At 36.9% G+C, this 21316-nt stretch overlaps 1 pseudogene; it reads left to right on the top strand.

Annotated features, from left to right (window-relative positions):
* The window catches only part of LOC120861594, a 35146-nt pseudogene extending 14000 nt beyond the window's left edge, over positions 1–21146 (top strand).
* The last annotated feature ends 170 nt before the right edge of the window (positions 21147–21316 follow it).

Raw genomic sequence — 21316 nt, 5'->3', positions numbered from 1 at the left:
TGAGTAATGTGAAGAGAAAGACTATACATACCTCTTTTGGGAAATTCAGAGGAGAGGATGATGCCAGCCTTGGTAACACTTAGTGACAAGGGGAAGGGAGAGGATGGTACAGTAAGTAGGCAGCCATATGCCTTAGTTCTTCTGGGCAGTAAGTGAGCATAGTAACATATGCCATATGTTATGGGACATTTGATGGGATGCTGAATAGGGTATTTCCTATCAATTTGAAAAATTTAACTAAACTTGGCATTTTATAAGCTAGAAGGCATAAGTTCCCTTTGACCATAAGGATACCACTGCGGGTAAGGGGCTTGATCTGGAGTTGTGGACTAAGGGACAGAATGACTGGGGGACAGAACTAATAAAAGGGTGAAAGAGACCAACACAAAACAATTTTCTATTGTGTAAGAGCCTACATAGACCTATGCAGGCCTGATATGTCAGAGTGTATTGAGAGTCAGTTTATACCAGTATCCAACCAATGAAAATATCTACTCTATTTCTCTGTTGCATCTAAACCCTACGTTGTCAGTGAAAGAGTCAATTCTTAGGTTTGTTTGTTTGAATTTATTTATTTTAAAGAAACAAAGATGAATGTTTTTAATAATAAAAGGTAAAATTCACAAAGAAGATAGACATCATAAACCCTTAGACATCTAACAATAAAAGCAAAAAAAAAAAAAAAGAGAGAGAGAGAAGAAATAGTCCACAGGTTTACAGGTTTGGTGTGAGGAAAGGGAGAGGAAAAACTTTTAAAAAAGTTTAATATTAAACAAGACCATTTTTATAGTTGACAGTGACTATATATCCACACGATCTGCCACAGACATTGCCATCAGGTCAGGAAAGACGAGCCTATATTAAAACACAGAAAAGGGGAAAGAACAAAGTTGTCCTTTTATTGTACTTTACTAAGCTAAACTGTTTTTATAAAACTAGCTCTTCTGTGTGGTAAAGAATTTGACCTTGCCCCCAAAGAGGTTGGCCTTTGTCCTAAACTTGTGCCAGGCGTTCTATGTCTTTGTTCAAAGATGGGGTCTTTGACCACATTGGACCTTAGTGTGGTGCCGGTCCTGGCTAGAAAACCAACCATGTGTTTTAGAGTAGGGGTTTTGTGCTTGCTTCAACAGCACATATATTAAAACTGGAATGATAGGTGGGAGCTTTGGAATTTCATGGTATCAGTTGACCTGGCATTATCGGTTCAATGTTTTTGTTCTTTCAAATTTAATATATTGAAGCCCTAAACCGCAACTTGATGGTATCTAGAGATGGGGCTTTGGGGAGGTAATTTTGGTTAGATGAGATCATGAGGGTGGGGCCCTGGTCTAATGAGACTGGTGCTCTTATAAGAGACATCAGGTAGCTCTTTCTCTGTGAGCCCAGAGCAAGATGGTGATTAAAATTTGGGAGAAGAAGCCTCAAAATGATATCTAACTTACCAAGACATTAATCTTGGACATCCCAGCCTCCAGAACTAGAATAAATAAATTTCTGTTGTTTAAGTTATCCCGTCTGTGGTATTTTGTTATGGCAGTCCAAGCAGAATAATCTACCTGGCAGCTGAGTTAACCACATGGGCAATCAATCAATCAATTATATACCCATGTAACAAAGCCTCAGTAAAAACTCTGGACACTGAAACTCAGGTGAACTCTGTTTGACAATATTTCAGGTGTACTGTCACCATCAATGCCTGGAGAGTAGATCTTCCAGAAGTCAATAGAAGTTTCATATTTGGAACCCTCCCAGACTCAGCCCTATGCATCTCTTCCCTTGGCTGTTATTTTCATATATTGTCTTTCCCTGTAGTCATCTGAAATCATGAGTATACTGGCTTTCAGCAAGTGCTTTGAGTTCTTCTAGCTAATTGCTCAAATTTAGACTGATTATGGTAACCTCCAAAACTTGCAGTTGATGTCAGAAGTCTTGGGCAGAATTGGCAGTCCAGAAGTATGTATCCTCAAGCTTCACAATATGGATAATTTGTATAATTTTACCATATCTATGAGAATAAATGTTTTTTAAGTCTAACTAAATTCATCTATATTGTCATGTTGCTCATACAATTGATCAAATTAATTAGCATTAATATAATTAATATATATAATTAATGACATAATAATATATTTTCTCAAAATATAAAAGTAATATAAAAAGATAAAAATTAAAGAGCAAAATGCATGTCATTTTACAAAAATTTAGGAAATAAAATAGAATATAAAAAAGGAAATTAAAAGGATTACTAATTATATCAACCAGATATATGCAATATGATTCTATTAACCTTTTAGTGTATTAACATATGTTCTGAGTCATATAAGCTAATATTAACATATTGTTCTGCAGAAAAGTTGTAACTACTTTCCAAGGACAGCTGAATTTCTAGACTCCAAACAATGTTATCTTTTCCTAGTCTCTTTTTATTTGTTTACTTGCTATGCTCTTCTTTCTTCTACATGTACACTTTATTCTCAGAGTGGCAAGATAACTGCAGTAACTGAAACATGATATATTCTTGGGTTCAAGTTCAGTGGGAAAGCTTGTTTACAGGTAGACCCCTGAAACAGTCTAGGAATTGAATGGATCGTCTTAGGACATATGCCCAGCCCTGAACTATTGACTGGCTTGAGCTTAGACTACGTGGTTCACCACTGGGGTCAGAGGTGCAGAGGAGAGTCCTCAAATGAACTTCACAGAGTGATGTCAGAAGAGAAGAAAAGAACTGCTAGAGGGTTCAAGGAAAAACAAATGGTAGTCACAATATACTTAAAGGCTATTGGTATTTCTCTGTGAGTTATTTCCAAATTATGTCCTGAAGTATTAAAATTTTCTTGTGGATTTGTTTTTTAAAGAATATGATCTCAAAGTTCTAGACTATATTTCTGTCAAATTTCTTATTCATATTTTTTCTTTCTAGTTTGTCATTACATTTGATTTGATGAACATTTGCATACAGAAATTTTTCTAAGAGATATAAATTAACCATCTTTTGTGATTTCTTTCATTTGTTTTGTGCTTTTAAAAGTCCTCGATGTAATACAATAAAAAAAATCCACATATTTATATTTGTATTATTTATTGCTTTGCTTTCATTTTGTTTTATACTTCTTCTTATAGTATTTGTTCATTGTCCTCCATACGGAATAAAAGAAAAATACATTGGCATGCCAAAAGAGTACTTCATAGTTTTCTAAAATTTGTCTGCTTGGTTTTCTCTGTTACAAAATTCAGACAACAGTGTAAACTGTTCACATCCTCTAATGAAAAATTAAAGAATTCTGTCACACTTGAGAAACCCATGAGTCATGCTTCTCCCCTGTTTGCAAAGGCTAGCCATCTATAGAGCTTTGCAACCACAGATCTTACCAGTTCCCGTCATAACAGAAGATGAATTCCTAATGGTTATGTAGTGTGTGTTGTGGTCTTGTTGGATATGATCTGACAGTCTAAGATCATTCCTCAAGGAGGGAGAAGAAATAATCCATTGGATAAAGATTTTTCTCTCAGGTCTTAGTTATGAAATCTTTTACTCTACCTTTTTGTTTGATTTACTAATAAGTCAGCACCTTAAAACATTCTGGCATCACATCAGGAAATGACCCTGAAAATAGACAAGACCTGAGTAGGAAAATTCTGCCTCATTGTGTCTAACAAGACCATTGCCTCTGATACCTGCTAAAGAGCAGAAGGAAACTGTCAAGGTATCTCAGCTGAAAGATTCCCAGGGGCTTCACCAAAACACCCTGGTCTCCTAAACAACCAGCCTTTCTGACTAATTTGTAGTCATATGTTTCCTATCTTATTCTTCATTTGTGAGACTTGTGAAGATCAGTTTCATCTACTTCTATGGGAGAGTTGGAGAAATGAATCCCATGTAATGGTTAAACAATAAGGAACATTAAAAAAAAAAAAGTAGATGTGCAACAGGGGCCTAATTGAAGGGCAAAATCTGTGAGTGCACCATGATCTCCAGCTTGTCAATTCTTTTCATGCAAAAATGAAGGGTCTCCTTAAACTGAGAAAGGACTCTAAAGTCTGACAAGTAACCTCACAACCAAGAATCTATATATGACAGGTACCAGGAACTCCTCTCTCTCATTTCACCATAACATTCACATTCTAACAAGCATCAAATACCGTGAGATTTACCTCTAAGTCATGTATGGATATGAGAGTTGGACTGTGAAGAAGACTGAGCACCAAAGAATTGATGCTTTTGAACTGTGGTGTCGGAGAAGACTCTTGAGAGTCTCTTGGTCTGCAAGGAGATCCAACCAGTCCATTCTAAAGGAGATGACTCTGTGGGAGAGGGAGAGGGTGGGATGATTTGGGAGAATGGCACTGAAACATGTATACTATCATGTAAGAAATGAATCGCCAGTCTATGTTCAATACAGGATACAGGATGCTTGGGGCTGGTGCACGGGGATGATCCAGAGAGATGATATGGGGTGAGAGGTGGGAGGGGGGTTCAGGATTGGGAACTCATGTACACCCATGGCGGATTCATGTCAATGTATGGCAAAAGCAATACAGTATTGTAAAGTAAAATAAAGTAAAAATAAGTAAATAAAAATAAAAAAAAATAAAGGAGATCACTGCTGGGTGTTCTTTGGAAGGACTGATGCTAAAGCTGAAACTCCAATACTTTGGCTACCTCATATGAAGAATTGACTCATTGGAAAAGACTCTGATGCTGGGAGGGGTTGGAAGCAGGAGGAGAAGGGGACGACAGAGGATGAGATGGCTGGATGGAATCACTGACTCGATGGACATGAGTTTGAGTGAACTCTGGGAGTTGGTGATGGACAGGGAGGCCTGGCGTGCTGTGATTCATGGAGTCACAAAGAGTCAGACACGACTGAGCGACTGAACTGAACTGAACTGAACTGAACCATTTGTCCACTTTCAGTTCAGTTCAGTTCAGTCTTTCAGTTCAGTTCAGTTCAGTCGCTCAGTTGTGTCCGACTCTTTGCAACACCATGAATTGCAGCATGCCAGGCCTCCCTGTCCATCACCATCTCCCGGAGTTCACTCAGACTCACGTCCACCGAGTCAGTGATGCCATCCAGCCATCTCATCCTCTGTTGTCCCCTTCTCCTCCTGCTCCCAATCCCTCCCGGCATCAGAGTCTTTTCCAATGAGTCAACTCTTCGCATGAGGTGGCCAAAGTACTGGAGCTTCAGCTTTAGCATCATTCCTTCCAAAGAAATCCCAGGGCTGATCTCCTTCAGAATGGACTGGTTGGATCTCCTTGCAGTCCAAGGGACTCTCAAGAGTCTTCTCCAACACCACAGGTCAAAAGCATCAATTCTTCAGCGCTCAGCCTTCTTCACAGCCCAACTCTCACATCCATACATGACCACAGGAAAAACCATAGCCTTGACTAGACGGACCTTAGTTGGCAAAGTAATGTCTCTGCTTTTGAATATACACTCTAGGTTGGTCATAACTTTTCTTCCAAGGAGTAAGCATCTTTTAATTTCCTGGCTGCAATCACCATCTGCAGTGATTTTGGAGCCCCCCAAAAAATAAAGTCTGACACTGTTTCTACTGTTTCCCCATCTATTTCCCATGAAGTGATGGGACCAGATGCCATGATCTTCGTTTTCTGAATGTTGAGCTTTAAGCCAACTTTTTCACTCTCCTCTTTCACTTTCATCAAGAGGCTTTTTAGCTCCTCTTCACTTTCTGCCATAAGGGTGGTATCATCTGCATATCTGAGGTTATTGAGATTTCTCCCGGCAATCTTGATTCCAGCTTGTGTTTCTTCCAGTCCAGCATTTCTCATGATGTACTCTGCATAGAAGTTAAATAAGCAGGGTGACAATATACAGCCTTGACATACTCCTTTTCCAATTGGAACCAGTCTGTTGTTCCATGTCCAGTTCTAACTGTTGCTTCCTGGCCTGCATACAGATTTCTCAAGAGGCAGGTTAGGTGGTCTGGTATTCCCATCTCTTGAAGAATTTTCCACAGTTTCTTGTGATCCACACAGTCAAAGGCTTTGGCATAGTCAAGAAAGCAGAAATAGATGTTTTTCTGGAACTCTCTTGCTTTTTCGATGATCCAGCGGATGTTGGCAATTTGATCTCTGGTTCCTCTGCCTTTTCTAAAACCAGCTTGAACATCAGGAAGTTCTCGGTTCATGTATTGCTGAAGCCTGGCTTGGAGAATTTTGAGCATTACTTTGCTAGCGTGTGAGATGAGTGCAATTGTGCAGTAGTTTGAGCATTCTTTGCCATTGCCTTTCTTTGGGATTAGAATGAAAACTGACCTTTTCCAGTCCTGTGGCCACTGCTGAGTTTTCCAAATTTGCTGGCATATTGAGTGCAGTACTTTGACAGCATCATCTTTCAGGATTTGAAAAAGCTCCAATGGAATTCCATCACCTCCACTAGCTTTGTTCGTGGTGATGCTTTCTAAGGACCACTTGACTTCATATTCCAGGATGTCTGGCTCTAGATGAGTGATCACACCATCATGATTATCCGGGTCATGAAGATCTTTTTTGTACAGTTCTTCCATGTGTTCTTGCCACCTCTTCTTAATATCTTCTGCTTCTGATAGGTCCAGACCATTTCTGTCCTTTATCAAGCCCATCTTTGCATGAAATGTTCCCTTGGTATCTCTAATTTTCTTGAAGAGATCTCTAGCCTTTCCCATTCTGTTGTTTTCCTCTATTTCTTTGCATTGATCACTGAAGAAGGCTTTCTTATCTCTCCTTGCTATTCTTTGGAACTCTGCATTCAGATGCTTATATCTTTCCTTTTCTCCTTTGCTTTTTGCCTCTGTTCTTTTCACAGCTATTTGTAAGGCCTCCCCAGACAGCCATTTTGTTTTTTTAACCTGTCAGAATCACCAGTTTAGAAAGAAGATCAACTGTTTTACTGTAATAAGTTCTACCTTGCCCCACCCAATTCATCTCCAGTCTTGCCTTTTGCCCTTTTCCTTTGCAGTATGAGTCAAAGAATGATCTTCCTAAACACCACTCCTAAAATACCACTTCACTTCAGGAACTCCTCTTTGACCTTTATGTAAAATCTAAACTTCTTATATCACTCTCAAAGTTCTTGGGATCTTGTGAACCTATCCAGACTTCTCTCTTCCATCCTCCTGCCATACTCAATGCTTTAGCATCCTGAAATTCACTCAGAACTCTACATACAACACCCTCTCTTATTCTCTAAGTCTCTGCTTTAGGCTTTTCTTTTTCCTTTGAAAACTGTATTCTCCATGCATCCATTGGTCCTATCCTCTTCTGCACTTCATTAGTCTAAGGAGTGTTAATCCTTGAAGTCTCCTCATACAGAACATTTTATCCAGGAACCAAATTCTGACCCTTCAAATCAGCAATAGGTGCCTCTCCTACATGCTTCTATCACACCCTGAATGTCTAACATTCTCTAGCATGTTACTCTGGATTATACTTACCTGTATCATGTTTTGGTTTTTTTTTTCTATTTCCAATACTTAACAAACTTCTTGGGCAGAGATTGCGGATTTCATGTTTATCAACACATGATTTATACACACTAAATTTTAAATCATTATTCACATCCTTGAACAACATAAAACTCACTCTGTGTTTGGGAAAAGAATGGCTTCATCTTGAACTTGTGTCAGTGAAACAGCCGAAGGTAATGTCCTCCATTTTAGCCTAGGGATAGCTGCTTAAAGTGCTCTACAAAAGACAGCTATAAGAGATCTATAGATAGCAATTATTAATAATGATGGAGTATACAACAGTCAAGTTGCTAAAAGAAAGAAGAAATAGAAATATAGGGGAAGGGAAGGGCTCAAAACTGGTGTTGAATCATCAGAGTGATGTAGAGAGAAAGGGGTTGGGAATTTCACCCATGGTTGAGGGTTCTTGGAGAGTGGAGCAAATCCAGTTAGCAGGGACAGAGTTATGATGCAATGGCAGCAGAGGTAAAATAGCAATGACACAGGAAAAGGTGAAGGTGGACATCTCTGCAGATCAAGGTATCGAGTGAGAATCAGGAGAGAAGTAGAAAGAAGGTTTAAAAGTGCATAGAATACGGAGGTGCCTTCTTAAGATCATGTGAGGAGGAGTGGGAAGGGCTTGGGAGTGTTCCTGGTTTCTAGTCATTCCACTAGGTGATGCTCAGAGACAATTTTTAACTTTATTGTTTTGGCACCTACAGTCTTTGAATAATATCACACAACAGTGTGGCTTTCCAGGGATGCAAATGATGACTATGTGTATAAATATAAAATCACTGTATTACATAATAATCTGTTACTTTTTATTGAGCCTTCACTTAGAGCCGGACAAGAGGTAAACTAATAAGTATGTATCATGCCACTTCTGCTAGGCTGAATAAAGACTCCTACATCTAGGACCTGTGAATGTTTTCTAATATGACCAAAGGGACTTTACAGATGTGATTAAATATCTTGAGATAGAAAGATTATTCTAGATTATCTATGTGGTTCTAAATATAATCACAAAGAATGCAGATGGCCACTAGAAGTTGAAAAAAAGCACACACACACACACAAAAATTATCTCCTAAGAGCCTCCAGAGAAACCTGCCAACACCTTGACTATAACCAAATCAAACTTGTTTAGGACTTCTGATTCTAAAACTGTAAGAAAATACATTTGTATTGCTTTCAGTTACTAAGTTGTGGTAATCCCTTACAGCTACAATAGGGAACTAATATACTACTCAGTTCTTACAAGCACTCAATGTACCAGCTATGATTGGAAGTACAGTTCAGTTGTCTGCATCCAGTCCTGGAAGTCTGATTTCCATGGGAAAATTGACTGACATGCTCAGTATATACCTAGGATCAATTCAGGTTGCTCAGTGGTAAAGAATCTACCTGCCAGTGTAGAAGATGCAGGAGGCATGGGTTCAGTCCCTGGGTCAGGGAGATCCCCTGCAGGGGGAAATGGCAACCCACTCCAGTGTTCTTGCCTGGAAATCTCATGGACAGAGGAGCCTGACAGGCTATAGTCTATGGGTCGCAAAGAGTTAGACATGACTTAGTGGCTGAGCAAGGCATGGATACAATCATATCTGTGTTTTTGATTAGCCAATATTAAACATTCAAAACTGGAAAGGTATATTTTTGGAAAGTAGGAAATTTTTTTCAGTTATTTTTAAGCTTCAGTTTCCTGACTGTTTCCCATAATAGAATAATTACTCAATCTAACAAAGATTTTTATTTTCTTTATAAGTCATGTTAATTTATTAACTATTGTGATCATGTTATTATTAAATTCACACACATAATATGCTTAGCTGTAATTAATGTATGATTCCATTCCACAGGAAAAAAGGTATAATGTTCATTATATGCATAGTTGATTATTAAAGATTTGAACCTACAAGTTAGCAGACATGAATTTCAGCCACATACTTTCTCCTTAGAGTACAACCTTGAATAAGCAATTTAACCTCTCTTGATTCTCTTATCTATAAAATGTGGAGTTTGCCCTGTCAGTCAACTTCCTTCTCTAAGATTCTAGGAGTCTGTGATTCAATTTGTTCCTTAAGCTTGTGGATGACACTGGACTTTTCCAGATAGAAAGTTATATTTTGCTGGTTCTGAATACACTGCTCAAAGCTTGATTCTAAACAGAAATCCATCCATTTGGCCTATTCACAACTGCTTTACCTTGTTGGGAACTCTGATTCTGTAGCAGACTCAGACTGAGGCAATTTTAGTGCCATTACCTGCTGAGCCAAAATCTGGAGAAGCATTTACTGAACATGCAGTATTTGTCAAATACTTCTGCATACTATTTCTTTAATCCTCACCAAAAAACTTTCAAAATAAGTGTATCATACTAATTTAATAGGTGAAGAATTTGTAAGAGACATATATAACAAGAATTTTTAAGTGGTAAAATATCCTGATCCCAAATCCATGCCTTTTCAACAATTCCATACTATATAATAATAGCTTCTACATGTTGAGTGCTGCAGGCGATTTTATTTTCTAAAAATGGTCAATGTATTTAACCCATCCCACATGTTCACACTACATGACTGAAAATCTTCCCATTAAGAGGTATTGTTTCATTGTGTCTGGGCAGGGACTTGTAAGTGCTCTAACAAATGGAGTATGGTAGAATAATCTTACTGAGTTCGCTTTCTCAGGACACTCATTCTAGCAACCCAGACATTATGCCATGTGTGTGTTATGTTTTTCCAGCAAGAATACTGGCATGGGTTTCCATGACCTCCTCCAGGGGAACTTCCTGACTCAGGGATTGAACCCACATCTCTTACTTCTTCTGCACTGGCAGGCAGGTTCATTACCATCTGGGAAGCACAACATGAAAGAGAGATTCATGGGAAGAGGTAATTGCTAAGGTGAAGGACAGCAGAGCAGATAAAAAACCATTCCGACTGTGACCTGGCTGAATTCTGGAGCCACAGAACACATGGACAACTGTACACCATTAAGTTTTGAGGTGATTTGTTAGAAAGCCTTAGAAAGTGTAATACGTATATGTCACATATGTGCTTGTGTGCTAAGTCACTTCAGTCGTGTCTGATTCTTTGCAACCTGGACTATCGACCACCAGGATCCTCTGTCCATGGGATTCTCCAGACAAGAATACTGAAGTGGGTTGCCATGCCCTCCTCCTGGGGATCTTTCTGATGCAGGGATTCAACCTGTATCTCTTATGTCTCCTGCATTGTCAGGAGGGTTCTTTACTACTAATACCTCCTGGGAAGCCCATGTCATATACACAGCACCTTAACATTTTCTCATTTTACAGAACAGAAAACAGGCTCAGATAGATTATATGACTCATTCTGACCCATACTGTTAGTATATAACGAGACTAGGATTAAAACTCAGGCTGCTGTTTGGGGGCTTTTTGTTTGCTTGTTTTTCCAAAACCCGTGTGCCATTTACTTTACTGCATTATCTCCTATAAGTATCCCAGTCTAGAAATTGGTAAAATTTTTGGATACTCACAAGCCTACAGAATAAACCACATTTTACTATGACATTAAGTTTATAATATTTGGTAAGTCAAAGACCATTCTATATATGTAACCTAAACTTATCAACAAACAAAATCTTTTAGGAGACCTCATTCATTTCTAGGTCACTTATATCTTGTACCATATTATCAGTTTCATTGGCTTTAAGGTATATTCTTATCTTGTCATTTTACATTGGAAAATATGAGGGCATTTTATTTTGAGAGATGTCGCTTTCACAAGAAATACAGCAATTAATACATTAATGTATAATGTAGTAACATTATACTACTTCAAGTACACTGAATAATTTGACTACATTAAAATTGATTTCATATAAGCCCTTAGAAGCAGATGTAGTTGACTGCCTATCTAAAAATCATTCCATCTTTATCCTTGTTCTCAGAAATATGTCATTGTTTGATATCTACCACCCCTCTGCCAGGCTAGTGACAGACTATTTTTTTTAAAGTAAGATGAGTTTTGCTAAAGTTTTTTGTCTGTTAGGAAAAAATATCTTAAAAAGAAATTATGAGCAATGGATCTGGAGGAGGGAGTTCTAAAATAATATTATAGACAGCTCTTTATTTTAAAATTAAGTTGCTAAAACACTAGGTCAGCCCCCAAACAAAGCTTTGTTCTGATTGCTTATTTCAGATGTTCCACTATGTCTTTTGCATTTCTTCTCAGAAGCCAGACAATTTTTCAATTTTTTAACCCTTTGTGGAAATAAGTCAATAATTTCACTGTGAGATTAAATGTTGATCTTCCTTTCTTTAAAGATGAAACAATATAAATGCTGGTACATTGTATAAATCTTTGCTATGCCTTCTCAACTATAATACAGTTGTTGTGTTGTTTTGTTCTATTTGTTTTAAGAGGAGAATGTTCCCCTTAGAGTAAATCAAGTATTTTGATTGGTGCAATAGATATTTGAAACTAGTTTTAAGGTGCTGTGCCTTTTAGTGGTAATTTAACAAATTCAAATGCTATCTAACTTCCTGAGAAATTTTTGTCACTGATATAATCTGGCTCACAGTGAATGAAATGGAAGGCGTTTTTAAGCTAAACATATGTTTCTAATAATACTCTTGTGTATGCAGTGTAATTCTTGCAATGTAGATGAGGTACTCTGGTGACATCATCCTTTAAATTTTCTTTAGGTAAACCAGATGGTTGAATGTGAATACAGTAATAATGCTGTTAAACTGTCCAGAGAGGATAATTTAATCATCTTTAAGAATGTAACTAATAACCAACATGTGTATTTTTAAATGGGTATTTATATTGAAAAAAAAAATGATGTCCTCAAATCTGTTCAGTTACAATGTTCAGTTAAACTAAATGATAAAAGTTGCAGTTTTTCCTTAAAAAAAAAAGGGGGGGGGAAAAACAATATCTTGAAAACTACAATTAAGATAGAAAAATGAAAAGGACAAACAGAACTTCAACTTATTTGTCCACTCTTGAAATCTTAGAGCTAGATATTTGACAAATAAATCTTGTCTTTGTGGTTTTCTTATGCATTCCATACATATAATGTCATGGGAAGAGATTAGCTTCTTATGGGGATATAATGAGTCTACCTCAGGTTGGAGCCAGAGGAATCAAAGTAAACTGAGTTGATCCAAAGAAGAAAAAATGTAAAAATAAATTTGAGATTTGAGATTTTTATCAGTGCAATTTCATTGTAGTTAATGGTTTGCCTTGGATCCTACCCAGTGAGCTTCCTCCCACCCTGAAATTATTGATATACTAGGGAAACAAAAGTTGGGCAGAAGGAAATATATGAAGTTAGCAGAGGTGTAGTAAAGAAGGTGCACCATTTGTCGATGGTAAGAGGAAACGTACAGCATTTTAATTAAACATTCAAAGTTAAAATATGTTTGAATTGACAGTTCCAAAGAGTGGGCTAGATTTTACTTTTCTGAGAGTGTCACAAATCTCTATTTAATCTTACATAAGCTTAAAATGATAATATATTTAAGGTGGATAATCTATGCTTAGATTTTGAAAACTAACCAGAATGTTAGAATGCTATTATTTACCAGCACTAGAGATGTCTTCAATTCCAAGGTAATATTAAAGTTTTGTGCTATTTCACTGTATTACCTTGAAAAAAAGTAAAATTCAAATTACCTTGATCATAGAAAGAGGAATGATGTTCATGATGATGATGGTGCTGGAAGAAAGAAGTACAAGTCTCTTGGCAATTTCTGTGCTTCTATTGTGTTTGCAGAAGGCATGTATTCTGGTCTATTTATTGTCTTATTCATAAGAGGGAAAAAGTCTGATATGTCCACTCTGGGATTATACATGTCTCCCATTAATGGGGTGAGTTACTCTAATACAGAGATGGATTATTAGTAAGCCAACTTAGCTTTACATCTAAATTTACCTTTTCCAATTACTCATGAGGGAAATGAATGTGACATTTTGCTTTTAGTCTGACCTCTATCTCTCCACTGGTTCCAAACTTGAAAAAAAGAATAAACCTTGAAAAATGAAAATTCAGTGTGTTTGAATGTGAGATACATTCTACTTGAATTTTTCATCTTAGGGAATATATGAGAAATAACAATATTGAATCAGAAAATATTTCACCTAAATAGTAAAAGGATATTGGCAAAGATAAACATTTCTGAGATCAACAATTGCCTCTATGATTACAGAAAAGTATACATTTACTACAAAACTTCTAACCTGGAGGTTCCTACGCCTAAAATGTTGCATGAATTATCTGTGGCAAATCTAATAACCAATCAGGAAGTAAGGAAGCTAGAGATTTATTTGTGTTTAAAATATATATATAAACATCAAAGAATCCCTTCCATGTTGACTTTTCTATGCTTACCTGTTTCTGATACAGTATATACAATGGTATATAATTACATGAAATGAACCAAAATAAGAATCAAGTTGAAAACTGCAATGGAGTTTATAACCAAATACAGGCAACACATACAATTTTCAAAGTCCCATTCAAGAAGATCTATTGGCAATAAATTTCTAACCCAAACTAGCCACTGAGTGAAAAACAGTGTGAACAAAGAAGAAAGCTTTCTTTTGTTGGTGATTAGATAAGGTAAAAATGTTTCCAAAAGGAACATGAAAAAACTTGCTGTCAAGAATCAAATGAAATAAGGTGAGCATATAAAGGTAAATAATTATAATAGTAACTAATTGAGGACTTTCCTGGTGACCCAGTGGTTAAGAATTCACCTTGCAAGGCAGGGGACACAGGGTCGATCCTTGGTCTGGGTAGATTCTACATGCTGAGGGGCAACTAAGTCCGTGTGCTATAGAGCCTGTCCTCCATAATAAGAGAAGCCACTACAATGAGACACCTGTGCTCCACAACTAGAGAGTAGCCCCTACTCACTGCAACTAGAGAAATCCTGTGCACAGCAATGAAGATCCAGTAGCCAAACAATAACCACAACAAATTTTTACTATATGTTGAGCTATTGTTGCCCAGCCCCAAGACCAATGAAAGAGCTGGAAGACAGTGACAGAGATGTTAACAGCAAGTGTGTGTGCTCAGTCTTGTCTTGACTCTTTGTGACCCCATGGACTATAATATAGCCCACCAGGCTCTTCTATCCTTGGTTTTCCCAGTCAAGAATATTAAAACGGGTTGCCATCTCTTTCTCCACGGGATGTTCCTGAACCAGGGATCAAACCCATGTCTCCCACATCTCCTGCACTGGCAGGCGGATTCCTTACTACTGAGACACAAGGGGAACCCTGGATGGCATACTGGACAGGGAATTTTACCTGTCCTCAGCAAAATATTCTGGAGTGATATCTCAGTATGGACAGCAAATAGACAGGACAGGCAGCCATCTTTGCCACTCTGGGGAGAAGGAGGCTATAATTTATAAGGAAAATTGACAGCAGATTGGCTCATGACAAGGACTTTCACTTTAATGAACTAGCAGGTGAGCTGCATCTGCCCTAAGGATCAGAACAATCACTAGCTGGGGTTGAGGGCAAGCATATTCATGTCAGTAGGGTATACATGTAGTGTGGACTACTCAAGCAAGTTATATACAGAGAACAAGAACACAGCCATCTTGAGTGGCCTGACCAAAAACACCATGCTAACTCTCTGCCAGGACATAATCACTGTCTCTTTCAAGTCTCACAATTCTATAGAAAAAAAATTATAATGATTATTTCTACTCTACAGACAAGGATCCAAGGCTTAGATAGCTGATGTAAGTAGCCCAAGACCATGAAACTAGTAAGATGTTAAACCCCAATTCAAATCCAAGTCAGTCCAGCTCCATATCCCAAGCCCAAGTTAAAATGTATAGTACTATAATAAAGTCAGAAAAGAAAGCCTAGATAAAAATAATTATATTTGTAAACATTCAGTTAATGGCAGGTCACAATCTGAACACAACAAAATATAAACCAGAAAAATCTATATATATTATTCAGGAAGGTTTTAGTGTGTAATAAACATTAATGACACTGAGCCAATATTTTATTCCATAAGATGTGCTTACAGAAAAATTGATCTTAAACATCTTCATCAAGGTTACCTGAATTAGTTGTTTCCATTTGAGTTGTCCAATCAATTATTTTTCTTTTTTGGAAATTGATATGGTGGTAGTGGTTGTTTAGTTGCTAAGTCATGTCCGACTCTTGAGACCCCATGGACTGTAGCCCTCCAGGCTCCTCTGTCCATGGGATTTTCCAGGCAAGAATACTGGAGTGGATTTCCATTTCCTTCCCTGGAAATTAATATAAATGAGTTATAATTGTAAAATTTTAAAATACTAGAAATAAATTGTCAATAGACAATTATGCCATCCTCCATATATAAAATTGGAACTATTGACCTGAATTATTAGGATCTAAATCTTAAACTGTTTGATTTTTCCATTAATGAAAATGAATTTGCAGTGACTGACACACTGTCAAGATTACCTTTATAATTAAATATAAATACATATATATTAAATATATGTATATCAGTTGATGGGGATTCTGCCAGAATGTTAAAAGGTTAACTTAGGAAGCTAAAAGAGTAAAAGACACTTGAATAAAATCAATTTTTATACACCTGGTCATGACTTTTTACCAGATTAGAACCATGTTTTAATTTTTAATCTGCATTCCAATCACCTGAGGATCTTGTTAAATGCAAATCCAAATTTCATAAGAAACACCGTGCAGCAGAGATTCTAAATTTCTGACAAGCTCCCTGGTAATACCAGCATTATTATTCCACCGACCACATTTTGAGTGGTAAGGAGTTAGGGAATGCAGCCTCTGGTCAAATATAAGAGATACTACTAAATTGTTCTCCAGCAACTCTTTCCTCCAAATATTCCCTTTTCTTTCCATCAACCCTGGTACAGTGGAAACCATCAAGATTCTATTTGATTCACACCCCAGGAGTGAGCTCAGAATTCAGCCAATCGATTCCTTGTCAAATATTGAGAACTGAGACCCGGAGAGAGCAAATTTAGTCTTTCTCAATTACCTCATGACTTTACATAAATTCCAGAGCAAATGCTGGTGTCATTTTCTACTGAGAGGATGAGCAAGAGAAAAACTGTCTTTCAATGAAGGAGAAAAATAAAGCATGATATTCAGAGAAAGATAGACATAAGAGGCACTAAGGGATTAACTTAATGTATTCTTTAGTGTGTTTCCATTCTAATTTCTATCCCTGAGGCCCAATTAAACTGCTGTCCTAACCTATTAGCTTTTTGCTCAAGCTGAGAAAGTTTCCATTTCATACAACCTAAGGACTGCTAACTTTATACTCTGAAGTGTAATGTACTTTATCATTATACATCTAAAAGCACATGAGCTTGGGAGTCATAATCATAGTTGCCTCATTTATGTGTAGTGCTGGAAATCTGCGCTAAGTAGGCACAAGTATGTATATAGTAATATATATTACATGCACATTGTTGTAATGAATATTTGCATCAGATATATTATTTCAGTACATCTGCTGCTTTATATTTGGTTCTAAATAAATAAAGATAGCAATCATTAAACTTAAAGATGTGCAATGATAAAAAAATCTATTAAGTGATATATAAGACTGAATATTATATCTTTATAAGCTAGGCAAACTGCTTTTAAAAAATGTGTGTGTTTCATCTTTCAGAAGCTCAGTAGTTAATTACAATGATGAAAAATCTTATATTAAATACATATGCTGATTGCTAACAAAGGCACCAGAATGGAATTTTCCTTTAGCTAAAGGTATTTTAAACTACTCTGGTGCTTAGATTATTATTCACAGTATCTATTCATATTTAACTGCTTAAAAGTTTAGCCTGATTAAGCAAAACATTTACAAATAAGCAATGCCATAAAAACATCTCCACATTTTGGACTCTGGCCAAATCAACTTTCTGTAAACATTCAATGATGAATTCTATAATTGAATAGCTAATAAACCCATCCAACCTTAATCTTTAACTGAATTCACACATATATGGCAATCAGATCATTTCAGTAACACAGGTGTTATAGAGCTATAACTGGGATCTGAAGGAAAGAACGAATGTCCTATTTCTCAAGTGTTTAGACTAACTGCAGTGCAAACTCAAAGTATGCAAGCTCAAACACAACCAATAACATTGTTTAAATAAATCAGCAAAATTAAATTTCCAGAGCCAATCTATAATATAGAATTGATTTTGTGAAGTAGTAACTCAGACTGGTGCCAAGGTGACTTTGTGGCCAAAAATTCACACTGTACAGTTAATACATTAAAATGTGTCATAAATTTACAGTAAAGATGATGGAGATTTCTAGTACTACTAGAGATTTGAAAGAAATAAATGAAAATCTTCTCTAGAGGAGAAAAGCTTCATTTTAGGGCTCAGAATTCTCATGCATAGTTTCCCCCTAAAACATAAGTAGTTTAAGAAAAATTAATCAAACGTATTTGACGGAATAAGACAGTATATGTAAGATTCAGCAAAAAAGACAAAAAAAAAGAATCATATCACAGAAGTAAACCATGAATTTATCAAATATTCATATTATTTGAATAAAAGTAATTATGCAGGCTAGAATTAAAGAAACAAAATATAAGTTTGACTCTATCTTCAGGAAACTGGAAACAGTAAAGGAAGCAAGCAGCTTTGGAAAAAACTCAAAGAGAACTTAACAAAAAGTTAAAATATAAAAATGAAAATAGAAGTTCAATGAGTGATTATAGCAGATTAGACACAACAGAGGCAAGGCATTACTGCAATTGAAGCTAGGTAAGAAGAAAGCACCCAGAACGTACCATAGAGAAGAAAAACAGAAACTATGAAAAAGGTTAAGTGATGGTGAAAATAACTGAGAGAGTCTAACATAGTTCAATTACTGGTCCATCAATAACTAGTCCAGATAAAGTGAAAGGAATTAATTGGTAAACAAAGTGTGGCTGAGAATATTCTACAACTAATGTAAGAAGCCAAACAAAACATTAAAAAAGATTCAAAGTGTGGGGTTTACAGAATAAATTAAAGAAATCCATCCAAAGAAATATTTTAATGAAACTTCAGAAAGCAAGTAAAAAGATAAAAATATTACAATGAAATAGAGGAAAAAGGTTCTTTTCAAAGGAATAAACACTAGATAGTTTACTTCTTAATAATAAAAATAGAAACCAGGAGATAGAGTTCTTTCAATTTAAAAAAAAAAAAAAAAACAGATCACACCAAATATCACAGACAATCGAAAAGAGAAAATCCTCCAAACTCATTCTACTATTCTTGGATATGCCTGATATTAAACGCAGTAAAATATATTATCAGAAAGAAAAATTCCAGAACTATTTCACTCATTAATATAGATGCAATATCCTAAACAGAATATTAGCAAGTGGAAGCCAAATGTATTTTTCAAATAATATCTGTTGGCCAAAAAGATACACCAGTTATGGGAGATTAGGTCAATATTTTCAAAGTCATATATTTATTTCAACACATTAACAGATTATAGGGGAAAAACGTGATCATCTATTTAGATAGAAAAAAGTGTTTAATAAAGTCCAATACACATCATAATGAATATTATTAGTAAACAAGAATTTTTTAAAAAAATTTTACCAAAAAAAAAAATTTTTAAAAAAGAATTTATAGTAGAACATCCTGAATCTTATAAAGAGAACAGATCTAAGATAAATACCATCCTGAAACATTAGAATAATTTTCTTTATAATCAGGACTAAGACAAGGACACATAGTACCACTACTTTTATGAAACATTGATTTGAAGTCTTAGGCAAGTGTAATAAGAAAAAGAATGAGACATCAAATGTAAAATAGGAAATATATTAACAGTAATAAACAGTTTGAAAATACAATGAGATATGATAATTTACAATACTATATCAATAATCATTTTAAATGTTTAAGACTGCTAACAGGGAAATTTTTAAAGCTTTATGAACAGGTATTTATTAACATCTAAATATATGGAGTAATGTATCATGTCTGTGGTCGAAAGACTAATATTTGGAAATAATATATCTCCTGATAAAGATTATATCCAGTACAATTCCAATGTACACCAAGGTTATTCATGAAAAATAATCTGATCCTAAAACTTTACATGGAGGATTGAAAGGCCAGTAAGAGCCAGAGAACAGAGTGAAAGGCACTTCCCAGAAAGTTATCAGTAATTGTTATAGAGCTACAATAAGTGAGAAGTGTAAACTTGTACAAGGATAAACAAAATATTAATAACAACTGAAACAGAAAACTAAGAAGTATAGCCACACATGTTGATACATGACAAAGGTTAAATTTCAGATTAGTTGGGAAAGGAAAATGTTTAGAGAAAAAACGACTATCCATATGGAAAAAAGATAAAATTTGAATCCACTTCATTACATGTATAAACATAGAATGTAAAAATTTAAGGAGTTAAATGTCAAAAATGAAATGTTTTAAGTGTCTGGTAGAAGAACCTATTTTAAAAGATTTTAGATTTAGTGCCATGAAAATTTCTATAAAATACCTTTAGGGACTTCCCAGTGGTAAACAATCTGCCTTCCAACACTGGGTACAGGGGCTGCATCTCTGGTTGTGAGCTAAGATTCCACATGCCTTGTGGAAATTAAGCCTGCGGGCCTCAACTAGAGAGCCGCCTGCTGCAAACTACGGAGCCCGCTGTGCTCTGGGCCGCAATGAGAGTCAAGCCAGTCAGCTGCAAGGAAGAGTCCACGCGGCTAAAAGGGAGAGCTCGGCTGCCGCAACTAGGACCCAACAACACAGTGGAAACTAAGTAAATACATGTATTTTTTAAAATAAATAAAATACCTCTAGAGAGGGAGATTGTCTGGCACTCCCACTCAGAGCTTGTCCACAGCCCAGCCGCTGCTTGTGGCTGAGAAGCTGACCCCGCCCGGCCTCTGCCTTGAATCCCACTTTCCCCCCGCCCCGCCCCACCCCACTGCGTGGAGGTATGCCAGGTGCTACAAGGTTCACAGCTCCGTGCCCAAGCGAGTGACCACGACCCTGCTGCAGGTTTTGCAGTTTGAGGTAGATGCCCTAAACTGTTTAGTTGTCAAACCACACAGGCTACTCACACCGGAAGGGCCGAGACCTGAACTCAGACGAGCTCCAGGAGCTATATGACGGGCTAAAGCTGAACAAGGTGAACCAGTGTGACTGCATGCTCCCAGTTACACGAAAGGCTTGTTCTTCCCGGCCATGGTGGTGGGCATTGTGCAGAGCTGAAGCAGCAGAACTCCAGGCTTGTGTGCACATGAGACCCCGAGATGGGACACAAGTGGAACGGAGGTCCATGTACCACCGTGGCGATCTCCTTTCTGTTTACACAGAGAAGTCATGCAAATTGCAGATATCATCACTCCCAACTAGTCTGAGGCTGAGTTGCTGGGTGGGAGCCAGGTAAAAGCCTTACTGGTGATGGACATGCTGCACTCAGTGGGCACTGACAGGGTGATCATCACCAGCTCAGACCTGTGGTCCCCAACAATCTCAAGATGGCCTGCAAGAAGACTCCATCGGCCATCCCCCATGTTCTGCAGCAGACCATCAAAAAATGTGCAAAATCCACTCTGGGGAAGGACTGAAGCACAGCCTGGCCCAGTTGGAGCTGAGGATGATCCAGAGCAAGAAGGACATAGAGAATCCAGAAATCGTCATCCAGGCCAAGGTGCTGTGAGGGACGTGTGAACCCACCTCCTTAATGTCCGACTTTAGGTATCTCATTTTTGTCCATGTGAGAAATGTAACTTTGCCTTAGAGCTATGACCAAAACTTGATATATATATATTTTTTCTTTCATAAGTGTCCAGCATCCGTTAATTGTGAAAATGTGCCCCCTTGTGCTTT

Source organism: Oryx dammah, unplaced genomic scaffold, assembly GCF_014754425.2.
Source record: "Oryx dammah isolate SB20612 unplaced genomic scaffold, SCBI_Odam_1.1 HiC_scaffold_3, whole genome shotgun sequence".
Taxonomy (NCBI): Eukaryota; Metazoa; Chordata; class Mammalia; order Artiodactyla; family Bovidae; genus Oryx; species Oryx dammah.
This window is presented reverse-complemented; position numbering and strand designations above follow the sequence as displayed.